Genomic DNA, 24,170 nt, shown 5'->3' with positions numbered 1-24,170 from the left:
TAACTGACGTCTGGATGGGTGCTGCCAAGGATTTTTAGGTGCTGGCAGTGGCTCCCCATCCATGTGCGTGGGGTCAGGCAGGGAGCAGCCACCAGGGGTGCTCAGGGCCTGATGCATGGTTAGGGACAGTTGGCCAACGAGCATGCAGAAGTGCTCGTGTACCCTTCTATCAGGGTTTATTAGGTGGACACTTATTAGCCATGGGAATGAAAACTGTGTGTGATGTACAGGCTCAGACTGGTAAGTCTATCAACAGCAATAGATACTTCAGTTTCTACTCTGATCCAGACACACACACATATAAGATGCCTCCACAATAGGGTTTTTCTTTCTTAAAAAAAAAAAAAAAAAAAAAAAAAAAAAATCTATGTTGTTAAAGACCTTAGCTACCTGTATTTGAAGATGGTTGTCTGAAAAGATGAAAAACATACATTTTCATTTCATTTCAGATTAGCATGGTAAACAGCTAGATCTGTTCTTTCAAGTGGAGCATTCGGCTCCATTTGTTAGCTTTGTTGCTGATATTTCACCTCTCTTTTATTTACTTAACATAGTTTGACAAGAAATTCTCAGTGAGATAATACATCTACATGAAAGACTGGCTTGGGGAACAAGTCCAGAGGTTTCAGTGGGACAGAATCAATTGAGGTCTTTGCCACTTTGGTCTGCCTCCATCCCACAGAAAGCACTCAGAGTAGTTACCCAATCACATAAATATTTTGGTAGAAATATATATATGTTTATATGTTTAGAGAAAAAAATAAGTGTAATATTAGTGTAAATCAGGATTATACCCACTTGGGAAAAAGAAAATGAATCACAAGTGACGGGAGCACTTACTCTGTTAAACAATACCCTCTCCAAAGCCAGGTTGGATGTTCCCTACTGTAAGGAACCCTTAGTACAAAGTGAATTAGTAAACATTTCTGATGCTTCTTGTCATACAAAATTAGACATAACGTTTATGTCAGGTTGATTTCTCCTGATCCTTACACAGCAACTAGGCAAAAGTTGAACTGGGGCAGGTGGCGGAGGACACCTCCATTCTTCAGGAAACATCAGAAAGAAAAATTGCTTACACGGTCTGGATGGTTCAAAAACATGCAAAAAGAACATACAAATTAGCATTCACACCCTGAAGAGACCCATATCACTGGAGTTTGCTGTCTTTCAGCCGTGTATTTGGGACCACACGTAATGCTAACCTAAAAGCTGGCAGGCATCCCGTAAGCAAAGGCTGTCAGGCTGCAGGTACAGCAGCACGGCTCCGGCATCAGCACTGCAGGCAGTGGCGAAGGGAAGTTTTTACAACCTAAGCGCACTTTGTCAGTCAGTCTGAGGTCAATGAGAAATGATAAAGAACATGAAGAAAGGCAAAAGTAAATAACAAGGATAGAGAAATTAAAGTGAAATTAAAAAAAAAAAAAAAAAAAGGAAAATAAAAGAAACTGAAGTATACTGAAAACTTACCCAAATTAAACTCCAGGCCTTGATGATGTTCCTGCAGGAGCCTAGGTGAGATCTCCCCCTGACTTTGATGATGGAGAATCGGTTCCTTAGAAAGAGAGGGGAATTTGGACATAGCGAAATGAAAAAATGTACTGCAAAGTGAAGGAAAGAAGTGAGCAGTGCTGTAAAAAATAATGATTCAGTAGCTGGTAGGCAATATTGTCGTCTCTGCACACATACAAGGACTTAAGTGACCCACTACACTGTCTGAGGATCTGCTCCATTAATAATAAGAAAGAGTAATTTAAACTATGGCTTTTTTCATTGTGTTTTATATGGGTTTGGGGAATATGTTATCAAAGGCTCCAATTCTGGCCAAAGTCCACAGGCATCATACCTGTGGTCAGGCCCTGGATAGAAAGATCAGAGCTATCTTTGCTTAGCCCCACTACCAAAAACAGATCAATCAGAGGTAACTCAAAAGGAAATATTCTACAGGGAACAGATGAAGATGCATTTAGAGGAAATAATCCCCATTCAGGATGCCATTATTAAAAGAGAGAGATAACTATCAGAGCTGAGATATGTCAGGGCAACCTCATTGACATGGGACTGGAGAACTTCTACTGTAAAAGCAGAGAAACTAGGTCAGTGCTTTTTGAAGAGAGGGAAGCTCAGGGTGGACATCATTATTTTATATATGATTCTGAGGGGAATAGCTAGAAGAGATGTCAGAAAACTAGTGTCAAATACAGGAACAAATGGACAGGCTCCAAGAAAGAGAAAGGAACAGAAACTAAAGGAGGTTCAAACCCAAGAGGTATAAACATTTCTGTACACACGAAATAGTTAATGCAAGGGCTGGGTTACAGAAAGGGCTAATAAGAGCAGCCAACGAGGGTCTGGGAAAGGAAATCTTTGTGGGGTACAGACACCTGAGAGCAGACAAATCTTTCCTGTGCTCTCAGGCTGTCCTGAGAATTGCCCAAGTTTCAATCTCAAAATTACTTCGCGGTTCACATATAGTAAATCTCTGTGCAAGCGCAGTAGATTGAAGTGACAATTCAGTTTATCACTTGAAGATAAAACTCAGAAGAAAATTTGCCTTATAATTCTATTAATATAAATGTAATTACAAGAGCTAATTCCAATTCAAATGTTAACTTATAAGCCTTGGTGGAGGTAGCAGCCTACAGAGAAAGAGATGATGCTGGGATCCCTGATTTTGATCAATAGTTCAATGTTAATAGACTTTATTTATGAGTTGGAGCATACGGTTTGAAAATGATTCTAATGATTGCGTTGCATGTGCATAGACACACACTTCTGTATATTCTCTGAGCACTAGGGTATCTGCATGTTACAGTTGTCTCTAAAGAAAAAAGAAAAACCTCTCTGCAGTGTTGAAACAGATTAAAATACCCTTTATTTCCAAAGAGCGGAATGTTAGCCATCACGTAAGTGCAGGCATGACTTCCAGAACATGCTGCTTTAAACGCAGATCACACCAATGCTCTTTGTTCTAAGTGTCTAAGATGTCAACCAGTCACTAAGAAAAAAGTAGATTGAGGTAATAGCCTGGGGCAACAGGAATTTGAAAACATTGGAGAATCGGTAAACTGTGTAGTCTGAGGTTCTTCTGGTGAATTTTCTTATACCCTCTGAAATCTAAAGGCAGAACTTCCTCTGATGGAGGTAAGAATGGTGCTATTACAGCTGATGGAGCTAAGCTATGGAGCTGGTCCCCAAATTCTCTACTTAAATATATATGAAGAATAAAAGGGGAAAAAAAAAAAAAAAAGAAAGAAAAAAGAAAGAAAAAAAAGAGCACTAACGGTGTATATCCAACAGTCCCATTGACTGTGGGTCAAATTCCAAGATGTAACCAGTGTAATGCCAGCCCTGTTCCTTGGGAATTTTCTTCATTTGAGAATGATACAAATTTTCTACTACATTGGCCTGAGTAATGCCACAAACTTTCTTCACTTCTAGCCCAATGCTTAAAGAAGAGAGTTTTTGAAGTGAAAGTATGAGGAGGGAAGAGTCTGAGTGTGCTGTAGCTTCATCTCATTCCATTCTGCTTCCATTTCATTTCATTCTGCTTCCAGCAGAAGCGTACCCATGCGTTCCAGGTCATAAAAATCCAAGGCGAGGAGATGCTCAGAAATTAGGAGTCCAACAGAGGATTTGATACGCACGTTTTGAAAGCGTTCACAATATCCTCAGATCATTTCTGAACTGCCAGGGTATGATACTGAGATGAACTGGCCCATCTCAAGCACCATTATAGCCAGTGAGACATTTATGTTGACGTGGAGCCAAAAATTTGTCACAACGCTGGAAAAGAGCAAGGATCACAGAAGTGAATGATACTGATCAAAGCAGATGAGAGTCAGGAGTGTTTATACAGGAGATGCGGACTTGCCCACCTGCCTCGGTGGTCTGAAGCCGCCAGAGTTAATATGCTGTCCATTAAAATTTGTTCAAATACAGCACCTGTCAGAGCACGTACAGGGAAAGTGTTGGTTAGGTCAGCCTTACAAGAGCAGAGCGAGATGCAGGAGGCTCTGGCTGGCTGTGAGTGGGTGCATAGCCTAAGAAGAGTCGTACGTGTGCCCTGCCTTCTCCAAGGGACCAAAAACTAGAGGCAAATGGACAAGGTGGGCTGTAGCTTTATCCCAGAATGACCACTTCTTAATAATATCTTAATAATACTTGCAAATCTCACTTACTTTATTATTTGTCTTCCAGCAGTGCTTGCAGGAGACAAGTGGCAGCATCCCGGCACCAGAGCAGCCCCAATGCCAGTACTGCTGTACTGTGGCTCTGGTGCTGTTTTGGTAGCATATATTACAGTGGCATCAGGAATACATAAAGTAGATTCTGTACATAAGAAAATATGCTGGCCAATGTTTTTTTCTTCCTCTCGCTAGGAGCTTAATACAGCAATCCATTATGGCAGCAGCTGAGCACTCTGTGTGAAGATCATTCATATCTCATTCATGTACCAACTTTCACTAACGATTACTTGTATTATTGTATTATTGCATGTGTCCTTAAGCAATAGGAAAGCTGTGGATTTGTATTTTGGGCAGCCCCAAATGCCTTTGTTATTGTCCCTGCCATTGTTGTCTGTATTCGCCTGAACTCAGAGAGCTCACTGTGTATCAGAGAGTTTCAGAGCAAGCCCGTGGTCTTAATGAGTAAATGAAGTTACTGTTACTTGAGTTTATTCTAAATGTTGAGCCCAGCATGGGATCTAACCTGGAATAGTCATCTTGAGGATATTGCAGTGGAAACCAGAGCGTAGGATTTAACATTGGAAATTAGAAGTTGATCCTGCTTCTTATACAAAATTGAGATTGACAAAATTGAGGTTTATCTACATAAACCTTTAAACAAAGATGTGGCTCTGAATCAAAATTAGGGAACTGGAGAAATGAAGTTGAGGATTTTGTTCTCTTAAAGGAAACTTGCCCAGAAAGACCGTCAGTGGAAAGAGCTTTCGCAGCAGAGAGCTGAGCACAGACATTAATGGAGTCATTTCTTCTTCTAGAGGTCAATTTTGTATAAATCAGGATTGTTTAAAAATGACAATTATTGATTAATTAAATTTAAACTTGGAGCTTAGCCCTCTTCATTTTGAAGAGCCTGTACACCAAATTAGCATGAATGACCAACTGAAACAAAAAAAAAAATAATAATCGTTATTTAATTGAGTGCTGTTCAAATGGGATCCAATGCCAGCGATGGTTTTGGAGGTCTTTTCCCACAAGTACAGAAAAAAAAGAGGGCTTTTACAAGTCCCTCTCTGCACTCATATTCCATAAAGCAGCCTGCCCTGTGTCTGACTGTAAAGCATTTCTATACTGCTGCCTCCAAAACTTGATCCTCAAAAGACAGAGTAAGAGAGTTTAAAAGTAGCTTATGGGTCCAAAAGTCCAACAGCAAAATGCTCAAGGTAGAATTGCACTGCTGTACAGGCAGTTTGTCAAAAGAAAGTTAACTGAATAAGACTCTAGAAGAAAAACACTTAACACAGAAACCCAGGTGTATCCAAGTACTCAAACTGGGGATACTGCTGCAGTTAGGCTAAAGACCACAACTGCCCATGTGATTAGTATAAAATCAGTACCCAGATGATGTGCTGCAAGGGAAATAAAACTCACCCCCGTGCTTCAGTAACCCACTTTGTGGAGGGACATACTGGCACAGGACGAAGTAGGCTCCTCAGCTTGGTGCTGTTGTGCTTTGGGACACAAGAAGTCCTGGTGGCTGCAAGGACCCCTTCCAAGGAGGTGCAAAAAGTGGGCTGCACACAGCAGATGTGAGCCTTGCCCCTGCTATCAAGAGAAGCACTGCATGCCGTGTGGGAGCCTCGGCTCGTGTGGGATCAGGCCCTTTGCAGGTGGAGGGGAACCAGCTGGAGGAGGAAAAAGGGGCGACGTTCAAGGCAATGTCAGCACGCTCGCAGCTTGCAGAGGGCTGGCGGCGAGTCAAACAAGAAATGAAGGGGCACCACGTTGGCATGAAGTGATATGTTATCACGGGCAGCTCCGGAGCTGATCCCACACTTAAAAATAGATTGACATTTATCCAGGAGGTGAGTTTGTTATTCTGTAACTACAGCATTTTCTATTATGTTTGATAAGGGAAAGAAGATTGGATCTCGGTCAGAAATATAAAAATTCGCCTCCTGGCAGGGGATAATAGCAGGCGAACAGGGGGCAGAAAAAACCTGCAGATTTAAAGGAGTTCAGTGCAGTCCTTGGTGGGGAAGAGGTGGTTGGTACTGGATGGGGATGGCTGGAATACCTCTCCCCTAAGTGCCCCCGCCACCCCTGCGGTGTTTGAGCTGCAGGACGTCCAGCTCCAGGCTCAGCCCCACTCCTCTCCCCTCCACATCTCCATTTTTGGGTCACTCTGGGCTATTTTTACTGCAATTTGTCTCACCTAAGGTCACACAGAAAGTATCAGAGCAGGAAAGATGGGGCCCACGTGCCGCCCTGATGTTGTGGAAGGACCAGGGTGGAATTAGGATGGAGGCGCGCTGTGCACAGTGTAAATGAGGTGTTGGCTGTCGGGGGGTGTGTGTGTGTGTGCACACGTGTATGCAACACATCCCTGGATGGAGGTGAATATTTGCACTGCCTGGCTTTTGAAAGTGCACACTAGGTAGGGCAAAAACCTGAACTTTTTTGCAAAAATCCCAAACTCTTTTGTTTCACTGTGTAACTGTTGATCTAAAATGGGAGTTCCTGTTTTCTAATTCACAAAGCTTAAAAGATCACTCATTTTATATTAAAATGATAGCCTTTGCAAGAGACCTTCAATCTAATTAAAGCCAGGAGATTAGCATCCCTTAGAATATTTGCAAAGCGTGCAATGCGAAGTTAATGAAATGTGTACACTTTTATAAAGCTTTAATTTTTAATGAAATAATTCAGAACATGTACCTTGCTCCTTTCCTTACCTGCTTTATCCCAAACAGGAATTGTTTACTTTTTTATTATTATTATTATTTTTGTAAGATGAAGAAAACAGAGGACAAGATAAATGAAAGGCTTCTTCATAGCTGTCACAAGTCTGTCTTTTGCCTCTTCTGTTCAGTCCTGATTATTATTAATGAATGAGAATATAACTTTAGAGTGGCATTTTTCTTTTTAGGGTTTTGTGTGAATATATATATATAACATCTAATATACAACATGCTATATAATATACATAAGAAATATCTGAATTACTATATATGTATAAATACAGTTCCTGCTAAGAGAGCTTAAATAAATACAGCAAAAGAGGAGCCAGTGTTGCAAGGGGACATCTCCCATGTGGAGGAATGGGCTGAGCCCAGAGGTGAGGGGGGCAGCTGGGGCTGTAGCAGCCTAGCTCAGAGGGGGTCACCAAAGGAAATCCTAAGCAATTGCAACCTCTTTCTAGGCTAGGCCCCTCTAATGATGGCCCCACTCCTCTGCTATCACTTGAGAAGGAAGAAAAGAAAAAAGCTGTGACACAGAGAGTAGCGAGCCCTGTTCACACAAGTGCCAGTGCCGTGGGGCAGCGCGTGCCCCTGGGGCCAGCACACCCTCTCTGGGGCTGCTTTAGAAACACCTCCCCTTTTACAGCTGTCTACTGCATGTGCTTCTTGCACCCCTTGCGTTACTGGCTCTGAATTTTGCCACCAGACATTGCTGGCTGCTGCATTCAGAACAGCAATTCTTCTACCAGCAGCCCTACTTTACATTACGCTTACCGGCTCTTTCTGTAACCTAAATGTTGGAATATTCTAATCTTGCTCTACATTTTAAAGCTGAAAGATAAACCTGTTGTTTAATGAAATCCACAACACTACAGGAATAGTAACCATTGTGTTCCTTCATTTCAAAGACCGGCTGAAATCTAACATCTGGTGTAACTGTACAAACCTGACCTTAGGTCAGAGTAAGTATTGTATTGTTGATGATGGATACGCTTTTTTCATTACAATGCTGTCTCCATTCTTTCAGCATTCATGCTGTGAATCCTCAGTTATAGCCAGGACTATTGATAAATACTGATTTTTAAAATACAGTTCTTTTTTTTTTTCTTTACACTTTTAAGCATGCATTGTAAGATTTTTTTTTAAATATCTCTTCTAGTTTGTTGTCAACAATATGCCATTATATTAGCAAACTCTTCTGCATGATAGCTCTAACTCACAATGATCAAGGATTATGTGTCTGAAGATGTAGCTATGATCCTAAAAGAAGAGCGTCACAGAGAGGTTATTCTCTCTGTCTAATGCCTTCCCCTGCACTTTCCTCTTTGGATGCTCATTTTCTTAAAGCCCTTGTAGGAACAGGGTTTAAGGCTTAAATTGTGAAGCAGATGTGGACACCTGTGTGCGTCTTTGCACATTGTCGTTTCAAGATGTGAGTGAGCCCCAGTGTGGAAAATGAGGCCTTGTATTATTAATACCCATTATTTCTAAGGGGTCTGCAGTAATATGGACTAGATCTGCAACCATGCAGCAGCTGGCAGTCCTGTAACCTGGGATCCCAGCAAGCCCAGTGGTGTACCAGTCCAGAAACAGAGCTGCTGCCCCAGCAGCAGGGAGAGCTGGTCCAACCCTAACCCCACAAGAAACACGGGGAGCTCTGCCTTTCGTGGTGCTGTGTGTTTGCTTTGCTGAGCCTATCCATTCCCAGAACCTTTCTCTCCATTTCCTTGCTGCTCAGCAAGAGCTTGACAAGGCTCTTAGCACCACAGTTTTAGATATATATTTTATTTCCACTATAGCTATGAAAACCTAACTTTATTTTCCAGTACTTTGGGCTCCATGAGCACGAGCTTGTTCAGACACGACTCCTGGGGACAGAACTGCTGGCTGGATTGCTGGACACACCAACAGCAAAGGGAAATGTTCTCCTCCTTAATCCATACACGAGGCGGTAATGCAGGTACTGTGTTCTCCCTGGGTGCTAATACAGCTTCATGATGTTACTGCATCATGAAGCAGAGGCAAAGCAGAATACCCTTGGCTCACTGTGCTGCCTCTTACGTCTCCCTGAAGCCCCTAACCCAGCGCTGACTGGCATAGGAAATGGCTGAAGCCACAGCAGTTGCACTTTTAAGAAACACCTATTCATTTCAGTGCTGCCAAAGCTAAATATGTTTATGGATTTGTTCGTAATTATTTTGAGAGTAGAATTCTGTTTGTTTGACGGTATCTGAAAAATGAAATACCTGGGGCAACGTCGCCGAGTGCAGCTGGTACATCAGCAGCGTGGGGACGTACTTGCTGTAATTGTGAGGGTTGTATTTAGTTCCACTGAAGGCACAGTTAACTCACTCTGTGTTTGTCTGATGGGCTGACGGTGCTGCCCTCTCCATCACACCGTGCAAACCACCAGCCTGTCTTCACCATGCTCCCTACAGCTGGGCACAACAGGAATCCGGGCTTTTCTCTGCCCCTTGAGGTTACCAAAGCACACACACCTGGATGACACTGCACAACAAGTTTTCTTCCTTGCTCCAGATATTCACACTGCATTTAAGCAGCATTTTTTTTAATCCAGTGACCTCAAAGTACTTTGCAAACATTTAATTAAAACTTCTCTGCCTCTATGTGCAACAGGTCCTGCTCCCTATGTCCAGTAAGCAAACAGAAGCATGGAGAAGCACCAGCAACCTACAGCTTAAGCCCCTTTAAAGGGTTTTCAAGCCAGGCATGTGAGCCAGAGGCATCCAAAGTCAGCAGTGAGGACAGAGTGGAGCACAGCACCCTGTCTGCAGCCACAAGCCACCGCCGATGGATGAAGCTGAGGGTCAGCAGCACTGGGGATGCTGGTGCTGAGCTCCTGTGTGGAGCAGTGCATTCACACCAAGCTGTGAGCTGCGGTGCCTTGGCAGGACAGGTAACGAAACCCCTGTGTTCTTCCCACCCATTTTGCACTTTCCATGACCTCCTCCTTTCATCGGTAAAAGTAAATTGAATTCAGCACCATTAAAGACTCTGTCTGGATCCATAATGTTCATAACCACACTGTAACCATGAATGAAAAACTAAGAGAGAGTATGGTTTGTGTCCAAGGGCTCTTTTGCTTTTTATGTGTTTACATATACCAGCCAATGGTCAGCAAATAAGCGCCACGACTTGCAGTGAAATGTTCAAACCATCTGGTTTAATCTGAGATTTAATTTCACTGTAAAATATTAAAGTTGTTCCGATGGTTGGGTTGGTATGGCTGCTTCATATGAAAGGGGTTGAGTATCCCAGAGCAATTATACCGCACCAAGCACATGCTATAGGTATTATAGTCTGTATTGTTATTTTGTTCCATTAAAAACATTAAAAAGACTTCTTAATACAGCACGGCAGAGTTTTAGGTCCTCTTTTTTGTTAGCAACAGGTAGCAGATTCTGTAGACAAACATTAAGGATCTTTTTGAAAACAGCATGCATTTTTCCAGGTGCTAAAAATAAATAAAGTTTAAAAAAGCTAGCACACAACCGAGCACAGAGGGACTGAGGGAGGGGAGAAGCTTTCAGTGTCACACAGAGGGAAGTGCCCCAAGGTGACAGCCAGCACGCTCAGTGCCTGTGTGACCACGGCTGGTTTTTCCCCTGGTATTCAAGTTTGCAACTTCAGGAACACGGTGCCAGCACTGCTTGTCCTGCCATGCTGCAGCTTCGCAGGCTGATGGAGAGGCAGTTTCACTTCTCCTGCAATGCACTTTGTTAACAAAACAACCATTACTTACGTCAGTGAAATAATAAAGCTTAGCTGTCTGAAATTATTTTACATCACTTCTGACATGGTCTCGTTGTCTTTACCGGCAGTTGCTTGGCGGTGTGGGATTAAAATATCTGCTCTTGTTTACAGCCGTGCTAAATTTAGGAGGCTAGTCCCTCGTTTCTGTGCTACAGCATCACGTCCAGGCTCTTCAGGGCGCACTAAAGCAGAACACAACAGCGAAGAGCAGAACGCCAGGGCTGGTCTCATATCTCCTCTTCATGTCCACTCCAGACACCAGGTAAAGCCCATCTCAGACATGTTTTAAAGCCCATCTCCCTCCCCAGATACTCACTTGTAGCAACACAAGCAACTTCTCGAAGACAGGCTCGTATCACTGTGCATCTTCCCAATTAAACAAAATGTTTGGGAATTTTCCAGAAGAATTTCCATTCTTCCCCTTCCACCCCCCACATTTCTTACTTTTACACGGTTTGAACACTCATGTCCACGTTTGCCTTGAGATACACAATGCCTTGAGACAGTTCGCGCTTTCATGAAGCAACTCAGACATTTAGTCCTTTTTCCAGGTCCCCCAGCACAGCTTGGCCTGAAAGGACAGCAAGCAGCTTCTCTTCCAGCTTGTACAGGTTGTCCCTACCCCAAGTTTATGTGACTTCAAGTAGATCCCATCATTTCCAGTGGGCAACAGTTCACACAATGGCCCCACTCCTGCCTCACTTCTTGGCCTTCTGCTCCTGTGGTGCTGGGATGGGTGTGAGGCAATACTGGGGCACGTGTTGGTGCCATTGGCATCCCCAAGATACAGAGTCTTTCTCAACTCAGGCGTCTGCCCGGGATCTGTGGAGAGGGCCTCACACATATTCCTCCCTCAGAAACCCCCTGGCTCAGAAGCAAGAAGCATCACATCCCCGTGAAACCCGGTACTTCAGCTAATCTAAAGCCCTGTAGGGAGTTGGGGCTAATTAACTGAGTGCTGTGGCATCCTGACATAACTATATGGCTTCTGGGACCCACGCTAGTATTTCTACCAAGCGTTCTCCTGCGCTGGGTGATATATCTGCCTGGTCAATGCCTGCTCAGGGGCCCCAGCAGAGGACTGGAGGCAGGGATTATGGACTTGGCAGCCGTCACTTTCTGTCATGCCCACAACCACATTTCACCCGGTGATATTTGGAGTCGTCGGTGCTACTTGGAATGCATTTTCCTGAATATAAGCTGGAAATTACTGATTTTTACCTTACACAGCTAGTATAAAAGCACTAATGTCCTAATGAAGAGTCTCACTTAGCTAAATGCTTCATACAGCTGAGTAAAACAAAGAATTTTACTAGAGCTTAACCCAGTCGTTAATAAGCTTTTTAACCCTGACCTTTCAAATCAATGATCTACCACTGGTTTTACCTTTCAAGAAGGAATTCCATTTTCAAGTGATAAAACATATTTTGCACTCCTTACAATCTAATGATTATTCTCAGCGTTACTGGATATATGAGGCCATCAAACCATTAGAAGGTATAAAATGTATTAATGTACAGCATTCACGGCTACATTTGCTTTAGAGTCAATAAAAGGGAAACAATTTATAAAGGGCATTTGTGCTCATTACGGAATATCGATAGATTGTTTCTCCCATCATTTCTGAAGTATGAAGAACTCCATTTCATGACGGATAGCAGAGGATTTGCATAAGCTCTTTGCTTACTCCATGAACTTCTCCAGCACAGAGCAGCATGCAGGGGCTGTGGCCAGGTTGGAGCAGACTGGGCTGAGATGTACATGGGGTGACTGTGGTGGTCCCCACAAATTGTTCCTTCCCAGGGGATTGAGCATCTCAATTTGAGAGTCATTCACAGTAGCCACAGGAAGGTTCAGCAGATATCTATGGTGATTTCTGCATTAAACATTAATTAGCACAAGGCCGTGGGCAGACAGGATTGAGGTTAGAAAAGAACAAGAGGAATTATTTGTGGGGAAGGTCAGGGATGATGAGCACAAGCGCTGCAAGAGCTTTGCAGAGCACCTTCCTAAGCAGCAGGAGGACGAGGGAGGCTGCTCCACACGTAGGGGAGAAAATGGAAAGGAATTACAGGTCGGATAGAAAAGGATACAGGAGCATCAGTGCAATGGCTAAAGGCAGAAGTTTCATAGTCTGTACTAGTGAATAACTCAATTAACTGCAGAAATAAAATCTATGAAGAGACAAATGATTAAGGCACTGGCCTGAGTCTCAGCAGACTCCGGCTGTTTTCAGGTTTCTGTCTGACTTTTGGCAAGCCTCTTCAACTCTCTGTGCCTTCGTTTCCCATCTGTTAAGGAGGAATAATAATATTTCCTTTCTCTCCTGCCTATTCCAGCAGTAAGCTCTCCTGGCAGGCACTGTATCTCTCACAGCATGTGTACAGGACTTTGCTCGCTGGGGTTTTGATATCTGCACTGAAGCAGGACGTACGGGGATGAGGAGTGCTGTGACAGAGCAGCCCACTTTCAATTTCTGATGACCAGGGGACTAAAAGGTACACTATAACTTGTTGAAGAGATTTCTTAATATCAGTTCTTCAAGGACAACAGAAGAAAAAAAAAAATCAATCAGTAAATTAGAGAAGGATAGTGATTCCCATCTCTGTTAAGACCGGTAGGAGTCTGAAATTATCTTCCCAAGCAGAAATAGTTTGTGAGAACACAGAAGACATTAACTGCAGTACAAAAACAGACACAAGGACTTCTCCATTTCTGATCTTGCTGCTCTACTCGTCTGGCTTCTCTATACAGACTGAGCTTCTCCACATTTCTCACTGACAAGCCACCTTCTTGATGCACGTAGTGGTTTCCCTCGCATGCATATGCTCCTGCCCACGTGGTAAGATGAAATTGTGCCCACTCACAGGCACACACACATCGCAAGCAAGGCTAGGTAATATCAGTTGCAGAGTATTATTTTAAGAGGACAACTGGCAAATATATAAAATTGAATTTCAGCTGCAGAGACTTTCTGGTAATAAGCAGTCCCAATTAGAAATACAAATGTCACTGAAAGGGAGTGCGTCTGTTGACAGTAGACTTTGGAGAAAACTTTGGGTTTAGTGCTAGTAAATTAATCTTTAATTATGACCACTTCTCACTTCTGACAGAAGTGGCCTGCACATACTCAATGGACAGTGTGTGAAAGTTTCGGGGTGTTGCTTTCTTCTGACAAATGAAACATCTCGTCCCACAGAGGCCTAGCTCGGCTCAAGCCTGGGCCTGCTGCTGCCAGTGGCGCTGCAGATGGTGAGAAGTCATCTGTTAAAAACTCTGGTACTAAAACAGCATCGCTCCCATGCTCCTGATAAACACAAATACCAAGACTAAGACCTGTCTCGGTGTGGGTTTTCCAAGGGATGGCAGAAAACAGTCCTTCCCCTGCTGTCCTTTCCCTGCCGGGGTCAGCGGCCTCCCCCTGCGCTGAGCACCTCACAGCAGAGGGGAGCACAGGATGCTGCAGCAACCCCTGCTCAGGCCAACACCTCCATTCCCGTGCTGGCTGTGTTATTAAAATAACATTTCCACTTCCAAGTAAGTAAATTAATCTCGCTGGCAAGTTTGTCTTGTGACAGCCAACATCTTGTCTCCCCGAGAACTGGGCTGGTGTCCTGAAAGCTGGAAATCCAGCGCTAAAACCTGAGTGCAACAGCCAAGAGATACACCAGATCCATCTTCTGAGGTAGCAGATACAATGAGGTAAGTAAATATGTTCTAGAAATCCTGCTATTAAAGTTATAAAAATTATTTAATTTCCTAAAGTTAGGAAGGCCTGCTGTCATGTTCCCTGCGAGCTTTGCTTTCGACTCGCGGTTCTCTTTTAGAGATCACAGTGCCCCTGAACTTTGCTGCCCTAAGGAGGCCGTGCTGCAGACCCGCCTCAGAAGGCCCGGCACACCTGCTTTGAGGCACAACGGGAAAATCAGAACATACCTTATCATAAATATGCATATGTGACACGGGAACCTGCTGCCTTCTTGGAGAGATGCCACAATTGACAGAACAAAAAGTACAACAAAACTTCACATCACCGGTGGATCAGAAGAACAGAGGTAACCGAAAGGCTAGAAAATTGCAGGTTTACTGACACTCTGCTCAACCTTACCCATTCTTTATTGAAAAGAGATAATAAGTATCTATAGGAGAGCTGTCTTAAGGCTCCATTCATTCCCTTTTGCTAGCCCAGCTGAGAGGTGGTATAATATAGCGCACACTGGCATCTGGCATGTCATTTAATTACACCTTCAGCTTGCTGGGAAAATGTTTGAAGTGTCAAGGTAAGCAAACTATAAAAATATATTTCCCCCGCTACAGGAGAGCTCCCGCAACGGCAAGCAGAGCAGGCCAGGCTCGCTCCAGCCGTTACTCCGGGTCTGTGCGAGGAAGGTGATGCAGAGGAGTCTAATTCATGAACAATTATCGCCCCTAGCTAAGACACCATCTGCTCCAGGCAGCCTGCCACCAATTCCCTGATAGACACTTGGGATTTCTTCCCCCAATAAACCACTGGTGTAACAGGAAAACAACACTGGCTCCAGTTAAGCTGAGCCTTCTCCTCACATCAGCACTGAATGTGCTCCATTCCTTGGACAAAGAAGAAAAAAAAAAAAAAAAAAAAAAGACAATAAGATGCCAGTCACCACCACTGAAAGACCCGGGCAAATCAAGTTGTAGCTCCCGTCAGACACATGCTCAACAGTGAGAGGCTGTAAACTCTCTTTTCCACCAGCTAAGGGCTCTTTTGAAGAGAACAAGCTGATCAGCAAACCAAAGAGTCAGGCTTCATACTTCCCCAGTGAAGGCCAGTGACGCTCTCCATTAGCTAAACACAGAGGCCTGCACCTCCATGCGTTCCAGTTTCTCATCTTTGTATTTTCTTTATGAATCTTTAATTTCCAGCCAGCACCGGGACAGCCATCCTGACAGACTTGTCCCCCAGCTGCTGTACTGGGTGCTCTGGTGCAGTTTGCTCGGCTCTGTGATCGTGGCTCCTGCAGGATCCTGTCCCCCAGCTGTGGTCTGTGCAGCAGGATCGCTGCAGATAGCCCCAGTGCTTCCCAGACCAAAGATGAACCTTGCACCTCTGACCCTGCAACCCCGTGAAACAAAGCGGAGAGCATTAGGGCTGGCGTTGTTACAAGTGATTGCAGTAAAAGAAATAAATCACATAAGTTTTCTTGCTGTGCTTGAGGGGAGGGGGGGGTTGGGAGGAAAGAGAAGAAAGTTCAACACAGATATTAGTCACCTTGTTTTGTTCTTGCTAATGGAAATTTCCCAGAAACCAAAATAAAGGGTGTGGTATAAGAACCTGAAGAAGATAAAATTAGCTAGAACCCACATCCTAACTTTTAAACCCAGTGCATGAGTGCAGGTGTCTGCAGCTGAGCATGGTATTTCTGTTTCAGCTCATCCGAGGTATGAGTCATTTCCATCAAAAGAGGAGGATGCCTTGATCTGTGCGCGAGTGAGCGCTGGAACAGCAGCTGTTGGAGCAAATACAAACATTCATGCCAAGGATTGTAAGGATGGAGTTTATCTAATATGTAAACAACCACCTGCTGCAAATGAAAAATTACACCCACAACCACCTGAATAAGATAAGCATATGATGCGGGAAATGAAGAGACAGATTTATTATTAATTTGCTGGAACTTTTGAACCAAACATCTCTTTTGCAACGGAACAGTAGGATGCACAAAGAAATAGTACTCCTTGCCCCAGATCTGCTCAGCAGCATTTATTTTGCCTAAGTGATTTTCCTTTTTTTTTTTTCTTTTTTTTTTCTAAGTCTGGTGGAGATGAAAACACCAACCCAAAGAAGATAATTAAAAGCTAAATGAAACCACATACAGCTGTGCTACTACATGGCTAATGAACATGCAAATATATACATATGACAAGGACATAATGCAGACTGGCTGCCTTGAGTGCTTAGTGCAGATTTCCAAGAGCTGGAAATGCTATTGATTATAACTGAGCTAAACTTCCTGACTCCAGACTTCAAAGATCAGCCTCAATATAATCATCACGCAGCATATGGAAACATGGCTGCTAGGAGCTGATGAATAATGGCTCGGGGACCTGAACATTTGCACGTAGGATGGGAGATGTCCTCTTGGCCACTGAGGAGGCCTGGAGGCTTCTCGGCAGCCAGGACCAGTGCCATATAATCCTCCTCAGTCTTGGCATGCTCCATCTTGCTGTCAGTTGAGATTTTGGAGTAGTGGGTTTTAGTTGGGATATTTATTTTTGCTTTCCCACTTCACTTGGCAAGAAGCTAATGTGTGGAGGACACATTTCTGTGAGGACCAAGGCTGTAGGTAACAGACATAAGGCAAAGCTTCTGGGCTCACAGGAGACACAAGCAAGATGGACAGGTTCTTCTCTGAGGGCCTTCTTGTATACTGGCATGAAAGAAGATCAAATCAGATTTCTCTTATTAGTTAAAAAATACCGACCCAATTCAATTTACCATGAGATGTCAAATACAGGGAAAAAAAAAAAAGTTTGGAAACATTGACGTGTGGTCTTGAATTGAGTGAGAATAAGCTACCATTGATCCCTCTGATCTTGCATCCAGCCAGACTATAAAATGCAAAACAAAACTTGTTCCTCCTCCACAATGACACCCAAAACAGCACATAGTCTTGGGGACTTTTGCGGGCCATGTTTAGAAGAGCAGCAAGGAGAATGCAGAGCACCCTCGGACCTTGGTGTAGAAGATGGCTGAGCCACCAGGACAGGAGAGAGGCCACCTACAGAAACCAAATTTGTGCTGAACACAATGGTTAGTGCATAAAAATTAATCAAGTACTACAATGACTTGCTTTATTCATAATACTTAATGGTCATGTAATAGGAGTTTTTATTCAGCAGTTAAAGTTCATAAGTGCAGGTTTTACATGTAGAAAGGTATTATGCTGATAGTTTAATTACACACCTTTCTGCACACCAAAGGAAATGGGTTATGCGGGTTTTATAATTAAAGAAGGACTTCTGAGGGGAAATGAACTTTGCAGTTAGCAACATCATATTTGATTTTTATCAGATGTTTTTGTTTTGAATTTGCCAGCACTCGGTAGTGTGGTAAACAGGTGAGAATGCTCCAAACTGCAGGAGGTGTCAGGAAGAAACTTTGAAAATGCAGCATAAGGTAGCAGCACTTAAAAATAGCAAGGGTGAGCACAAGTCATCAGCACCATGTGTTTGGAAGGCTCTCCAGAGCTCTGTCCGTGCAATCATATACAGTACAAGCCTGTCCGGTATGTCTAGGAAACAGGAGGAAAAAAACCTCAGCGTGTAATTAAAATTAAGCTCTAGTCCTTGCCAAAATAATAAAAAGTCTTACTTTTTATTTTCCTTATTTTTGTTTTCAATAAATGTCATGGCCCGTGAATATAATTTTCCCCTCCTGCATGCCTGCGGATGTGACAAAGCCAAAACTGTGATGGATGGGTGTGCGTGTTTGCTGTTGAGTACACAGGGCTCCTCACAACGCTCAAGGCAAAGATGGGTAAGAGCCATTGCCAGGTTGGGGCCAGCTCCTGTCGATAACTACGTGGCCATCTATACTAAACTCAGGGAAGTCAGCAGTCCTAAGGCTCCTTGCATTTCAGGTTTCAAGAAGCTCTGACTAGCATAACTTCTTTCCCATATATAAAAGCATATTTGGGTATGTATATACACGTATGCTTACAATCTACTGGGAGAAACCCATTTTTCAAGCACACTAAGTGCACCAGCAGCAATGCTCAGCTGAGCTAAAGGCACCTGCACGGGGTCGGCTTGGCACTGCAGTGGGCTCTGTGGTTCAGACGGACAGGCTCTAACTGTGCCCAGCACAAACAAAAATGAACAAGCAGATTGAACCAAAAAAAAATAAAAATGGGGGGAGAAAGGACTTTCCAAAAACAATATGAAAGGGCAAGGTCTGAATTATTGTGAGAACGCCCTTTCCTTTCTGGCAAGACGCAGTGTTATGGTTTGCCCATGAAGGTGGGGTCCAGGTTAAGGAAGCCCCTAGCGGGGCTCCTTTTGCAGCACAGCGGCCTCATCAGATGCTCTTGGCCAGTAACGTTTGAAATCAGGCACCACACACAGAAATCCAGTGTAATACTTTCAAAATCCATTTAAGTGGGGTGGACACTCAATAATTACAATAGGAGCAGTTGTGTAAAGGGTGTATCCAAATACAACTGGACATTTTTGAATTTCATTGGCCAACTGCATAAATTAATGACAATGAGAAAGAAGTGAAACTGTTTTTCTCTTATTAAAGTCATACACTTTGGCTCTACTTACATTTGTTAACATACTGTTGAAAGAGCTGTTACTGTAGCTTTCAACCCTCATCCTGCAATCAAGCCCTCACTGTACTGTTGTGGATTACAAATAGTCATTTGTTTAAAAATAGAATGTTAAAAAAAAAAAAAATCTGACTGCCAGCTGAAAGCAAACAGGTAAAAACTAATATTTGCAATTGTTAAGTGTCAAATTCAGCTTCTCAGCCACCAAGATTTATATCAGTTGGTGAGTGGAGCTCAGAACAGTTTGAGGCTAAATTACCATTGCCTGCAGGCAGATGTTGTGCAAATAAATATATATGTTTACTTTTTTTTTTTTCTTTCTTCCTTTTTTTTTTTTTAATATAAATTAAACTATGCTTTTGGGGTGTACACAATTCAGCCTTTGTAATCTGTAATACAAGAGAGTCACTAAACCCTGAGTTAACAGCTCTGCCTCCATGGTGCAAATCCAGGGTGCACTGTGCAGTTACAGTGATGCTCTTCACGATGCACATTTCTGCAATTTACTCCAGTTCTCTACCCTTGCAGAAGAGGATACTGTTCCAAGCTGGTTTCTTTATTATTTTATTTTTTTTTACAGTCTAATAAGGGTAATTATAGTACGATAAACTGACTTTTCCCCCCACAAAGTACAACTGCCTCACATCAGAGAGAATATTATACCAGACTTAGGCATAGATGAGTTTTTACTGTATATGGAAATGTATTAAAATGAAAGTATAGCTCAAACACACTCATAATCCATTGTATTGTTTTGTAGACGCTACTTCTCCCATGAAGGGTAACCACATGTGAAGAGAGAGATTCCAAGTAAGTATTTGGTAAACATTTGAAAATGAGAGACAAATAGCGCTGTGCAATCGCACCATCTTACTTCAAATACCCACTTGAAAAAAAATTCATTCTGTAACAAGCCAAGCCTGGCTCCCTAAACCGGGAGGAATCGCAACACTGGTAAACTTGCAGAAATATTTTTACAATTTTATTAGAGGTTTTAATTCAGTGCTTTATCTACCTCTGTTAGTCTGCAAAATAGCTTTAAATATTCAAGTGGTAATTAATGAATCTTTTATGTTGCAAATCAAACATTTTCATCTGTGCTGTGGTGCAGTGGCAGCGAGAAGGAGGGATTTAAAGTGTAATTGTTTCTACCGTTCCCATTGCAGTGCTGAATGCCTTTTTACCCTTTATTATATCATTGGCTTTTGCTTCAGTTCATCAGCGCTTTGCCACATCTTATCGTTCGATATTTGCTGTCTATTTTTTTTCAGTTCAAGATTTCTTACTGTGCCTTTGCCAGAGACATTCCTAAGGAGATGGAAACTCTCTGAATGTGGAATTTTCGCATGAGTGCAAAATAATAAAAAGCATGTGTGTATTAAAAAGGGATCAACTTAATGGGAAATGAGCATTGGGTTACATTAATATTCTATTACAGTAAAAATCATATTTAATAAATTTTCTCCAGATTTTTCAGAATCTTACTGTATTTTTCTAAGTTGTATGCCAATCCAAAGAAACAGTGTATATGATACATTTGATTTATGTTAAGTAAATAACCTGCACAGCCCATTTTTGGGTTTAAAAAAAAAATATTAAGTGTAGAAACACACACCAGACTGAAATGTGTGCTTAGTTTCCATATGCTAGGAGAAATAGTGTTGGTCTTGTGCAGCAGAAAGCCTTTATAAACAGTATTCTATTTTATTGATGCTATATGTGGATTTTTATGTTATGTGGCAAGAGCACGAGAATGAAAACATTGTAATTTATCCTAAACCGTAAAATTATACTAGTACTAAAGTAATTACTTCACATATTAAAACACGGTTTCCTTTACTTTCTTTTGTCATCACATAAAATTAGGAGCTGAGCGCTGCAGTGGAGGAGACCTGGGCTTTTCTTGCCTTCCCCAGCGCTCACAAAGGATTGACACATCCATGATTGCACACTATATCACCCGACCCTTGTTGTTCTGTGACCCTAATTAATATTATACTCAGTGACATTTATGTATCAGAGCAATAAGCTAAACAGGAAACAATTTATGTCACCTAAAGCTTTTTAACAAATCGATGCAACTATTTGTAATTGCTTGTTTCACAAGATTAAAAGTACTCAGCCTTGATCTTCGCCCACAGTTTTGTGGCCAACATGACCTGTGCTTCCGTTGTAAAATAGGAGTGTTGGTGATCAGCACCTATTTCCATCAAGTAATCCATATTGCTAATATTTCTGGAATTTTAATGTAGTTACAATTTATAGCCGATCAAATGTGGTTACCTAAATTGCTGTTGCTAGTAGACAGTTTAACTGTCTTTATTAATTACAGTATAATTTAATGTTTGAGTACAGGCACTTGTGTTGGTCATTTTTACAGCCAAAGCAGTTATGTGCCTTATGACGAACCATTTTAGCATTTTCAATGGAAATTTGCTAATATGATGAGTGATAAAAATGTCAAACTCTGGTAAATAATGGTTATTGCTTTGGCTGGAATTAATCCTTGAAAGGACGGTTACCTTCAAATTACCATTATAACTTCAAGAAAAAGAATGTTTTTCAGGCTTCTGAGATGCATCAAAAATGGCCGCTGAAGGCCTCCAAACAAACAGACACAGCTACACACACAGCGGTGGTTTTTTTTTTTCTCTTCCTCCACATGGAGGATTTTTTTCCTGAATAAAGTGGGAGGAGAAGCTCCTTTGTGTTAAATACCCTAAAGCAATGTTGTTGTTTACTACTTCTAGCTCATGTATTTTGCAGCTGTCTAATGGAGCTGACAAAATGGGGCAAAGAGAGGGCCTTCACTAGGCCTCAGCCATGGCGGCTGGGGACAAACCACCAAAGGGTGCGTGGGGCCACCTCTGTGGCCGTGTGTGTGTGGCCGCAATGCACCCATGACCATGACAGTGGTGGGGTGGCCAGCGGCTGGCCATGGCCAACAAAGTGGTATTAGGGTGAAGGGTAGCGCTCACTATCGCTACAAGGAGGATTAATGATGGCCCTGATTAACACACCGTCAAATGAACATTTAAGATCATCGCTGAATCATAACATCATTAAGGCTGGAAAGGAGCTCCAAGTTCATCTGGTCCAGCCATCCCCCTACTACCAATGTCACCCACTGAACCATGTCCCTAAGCACCAGGTCCAGCCTTTCCTTGAACACCCCCAGGGACGGTGACGCCACCACCAACCTGGGCAACCTTTTCTAATGTCTGACCGCTCTTTCTGAGAAGAAATTTCTTCTAATTTTCAACTTAAACCTCCCCTGGTGCAACCTGAGGCCCTTCCCTCTTGCCCTATGAGAGGTCGCAGACTAATCAATAGGTCAAGGAGGGCTAATTAGGCTTTGTTGTGAAGAGGGGTGTGTCTGTGAGCTGTGTGGGAGCAAGGAGCACCAGGAGCTGGTGGTTCCTGACATTAGGCCAATACTGTGAAATCTGTCGTACTCTGTGATCGCAGCCCAGCCAGATGTCCCCACAGATCATCGGCAGCTGTGTGTAACAGAGCACAGCGCCGGCCATTTCATGGTGCGTCTCCAGCTCCTGTGCTAGGCCGAGGTTCTCTTCTGCTTTCCTCCCTGGTACAACAGAAACCCAGAAAAGCTGTGTACTGGCCTCTGGTTTTCTTTGGAGGCACGTTGCCTCACCACTGATCATAAAAGTGCTTTCAGCTGTGATGGAAATCAATGTTTGTGACTGGCAAAGGTATTTTCCAGCTGGCTGCTGCTGGTAGCAGCACTGTGAAAGAGGAAGGGCTTTTTGTGATGTTCCACAACATGGCTGCCAGGGAGGAGACCTGGGATTGTTCATGCAAAGATACAGAAAGCTGTGTTTAGAGCCCAGCAAAGGGCCATGCTCCCTCCCCCTGCTAAGCAGCATTAACTCAGGCAGGAGGGGAAGGGCCTGATCCTGTTCCTCAGCTCAGGGCAAGGTCACACAGCACCCCCAGCAGCTTCCCTTAAATCAGAGGCCACAGAAAGCCAGCAGATGACAAATGCTGGGCTGAATTGTGAACCCTCGCACGTGCAATAGGTGCACCAGTGCAGCAACGCCCAAGTAGGTGAAATAAGTAACTCATCTGTGACGGCTTCAGTGCTCACAAGCTGCCTGGATCCCCTCTTGTTCTGTGCTGTCCTCAACCAAGAGGCTGAGAGTCCCCCTGGACCCCATTCCGGGCCTTTTTCCGCCTTTACCTGGAGGCAGCTCTGCCACCCATGTGTTAGAGATGCAGAGCAGTCCTGCCAAAATTAATAGTTCTCTGCCACTGACTTAGGAAAATTTTTCTAATTACAAAAGTGGGACCTCTCTGGTGCACTAAAATTTCACTAGTGATAAAAGTGCAACACATGACTAAACCCAAATTTTATTCTCTGTATTTTTGAATAAAATCTAACACATCAGTACCATTTTGAGACACATTATAATGAGTGTGCAAGATTCGCCCTCCCCCCTCAAAAAAAGTAGTTATCTGGTATAATTTTATGATAGAATATTTTTATAAAATCATTTGTACTAATTTAAGCATTTATCATTATATGCAAAAAGATTTCTTGATGAGAATATTATAGACGGTGCATGTTTTTGACATTAGCATTTTATTTGGATGACTAATCTTGCAGATGTGAAATTTTAATGAATTATTCATGAAAAAATCTCTCCTCTGAAATTTTAGTTTGCTGCTAATGCTAGTTATTAAACATTTTATTTTTCTTTATAAAACTTGATGAAGAAAATAAATGCGTGCTTACTCAAAAGAAAAGAAAGTAGGTTTTTCCTTCAAAGTTTGTCTCAGGTGACAGCGTAACTTGGAATTTTGCTCTCGTGGTGGTGTGGACTGAGGCTGATCGTGCAGTCCCGGTTCTGCCTATGTACAATACCTGCCAAGCCCTTCCTCCTGAAGCCAGCAGCACAGCTTCCATTACGGCTTCCCATTTGGAAGGATTTGCATGATTAGGACCCAAACCCTTCTTTCATGCTTTCACCTTTGAAGTAGAGTCCAGTGAGAAAGCGAATACCCCCAACTCCCCATGAACATAATGGCCAAACACCGATGGACTTGCTTGGGAAAGCGGATGAATTTTTTCCAATGACAGCATCTCCTCATCTCCAGTGCTCAACACTTAAATAACCACCCTCAGACCAGCCACAAAA

General features: G+C 42.9%; 1 long non-coding RNA gene across 3 annotated transcripts in view; it reads left to right on the top strand.

The window, feature by feature from the left end:
* Positions 1 to 20,490, top strand: part of LOC101794777 (uncharacterized) — a 249,211-nt gene extending 228,721 nt beyond the window's left edge. Inside the window, exons 5-12 of one of the 3 annotated variants that reach the window (XR_011812582.1) lie at positions 8,755 to 8,888; positions 9,566 to 9,845; positions 10,814 to 14,404; positions 14,530 to 14,757; positions 16,111 to 17,492; positions 18,142 to 18,218; positions 19,772 to 19,821; positions 20,283 to 20,490. This is a non-coding gene — a long non-coding RNA (uncharacterized lncRNA). Of the gene's footprint in view, positions 1 to 8,754; positions 8,889 to 9,565; positions 9,846 to 10,813; positions 14,758 to 16,110; positions 17,493 to 18,141; positions 18,219 to 19,771; positions 19,822 to 20,282 lie in introns of all 3 variants that reach the window. The other 2 variants (XR_011812581.1, XR_011812583.1) reach the window with 2 other exon arrangements.
* Positions 20,491 to 24,170: the final 3,680 nt, after the last annotated feature.

Source organism: Anas platyrhynchos, chromosome 13 (assembly GCF_047663525.1).
Source record: "Anas platyrhynchos isolate ZD024472 breed Pekin duck chromosome 13, IASCAAS_PekinDuck_T2T, whole genome shotgun sequence".
Classification (NCBI taxonomy): Eukaryota; Metazoa; Chordata; class Aves; order Anseriformes; family Anatidae; genus Anas; species Anas platyrhynchos.
This window is presented reverse-complemented; position numbering and strand designations above follow the sequence as displayed.